Genomic DNA, 882 nt, shown 5'->3' with positions numbered 1-882 from the left:
AAATTACAAAACATTAACACTAGTACAATTTTTAGTTTTCAATAAATATCATTGGTATGTGCAGTAGTCCAAATAGATTTTTTTTCCACTCCTTTGCAATTAACTTGATTACCTACAAAATTTGTTTGTCAATTTAATAATTAAATAATATTACAATTTAAATGTATACTTACTTAATTTATTTTGTAGTCATATTTTAATCCGATATGTGAAGCGTTAATTTATTTTTCACTGTTAACAAAATATTGGTATTTTGAAATGCAATTGGAAATATCGGTATGAATATCATTTTAACATAGAGGATCTTCCAAATTGTAAGTGAAAATATATTTCACTATGGCATATTCAAATTCTGATTTGGAATCATAATGTGTTATGTGAAAGTTATAAAGTGCAGTAAGTCAAAATAGATTTTTTCCACTTCTTTGCGATTAACTTGATTACCTACAAAATGTGTTTGTCAATTTAATAATTAAATAATATTACAGTTTAAGTGTATACTTACTTCATTTATTTTGTAGTTATATTTTAATCCAATATGTGAAGCATTATTTTATTTTTCACTGTTACCAAAATATTGGTATTTTTAAATGCAATTGGAAATAGCAGTATGAATATCATATTAACACAGAGGATCTTCCAAATTGTATGTGATAGTAGATTTCACTATGGCTTATTTAAATTCCAATTTGGAAACATAATATATTATGTGTATGAATTCACTTTTTTTATGAATTAAAAAGTGAGATCAAATTATATGTCTAAGAATGTTTGTTGTAAATATAGATAATCTTGGACTATCTTTTTGCCAAATAGAAATACCAAAACAAACAAAACATCTTCATATAACTGACAGAATAATCCATAGTTGTTACTAATATT

The 882-nt window shown here is 23.8% G+C and overlaps 1 long non-coding RNA gene across 1 annotated transcript; it reads right to left on the bottom strand.

Moving 5' to 3' along the window:
• Nucleotides 1-58: 58 nt before the first annotated feature.
• LOC115034574 lies at nt 59-545 on the bottom strand. Its single transcript, XR_003839921.1, has 3 exons — nt 506-545; nt 174-444; nt 59-112 (listed from the first exon to the last, which is right to left on the bottom strand). It is a non-coding gene; the product is annotated as an uncharacterized LOC115034574 (long non-coding RNA).
• Nucleotides 546-882: the final 337 nt, after the last annotated feature.

This window comes from Acyrthosiphon pisum, unplaced genomic scaffold, assembly GCF_005508785.2.
Source record: "Acyrthosiphon pisum isolate AL4f unplaced genomic scaffold, pea_aphid_22Mar2018_4r6ur Scaffold_13004;HRSCAF=13638, whole genome shotgun sequence".
Taxonomy (NCBI): Eukaryota; Metazoa; Arthropoda; class Insecta; order Hemiptera; family Aphididae; genus Acyrthosiphon; species Acyrthosiphon pisum.
This window is presented reverse-complemented; position numbering and strand designations above follow the sequence as displayed.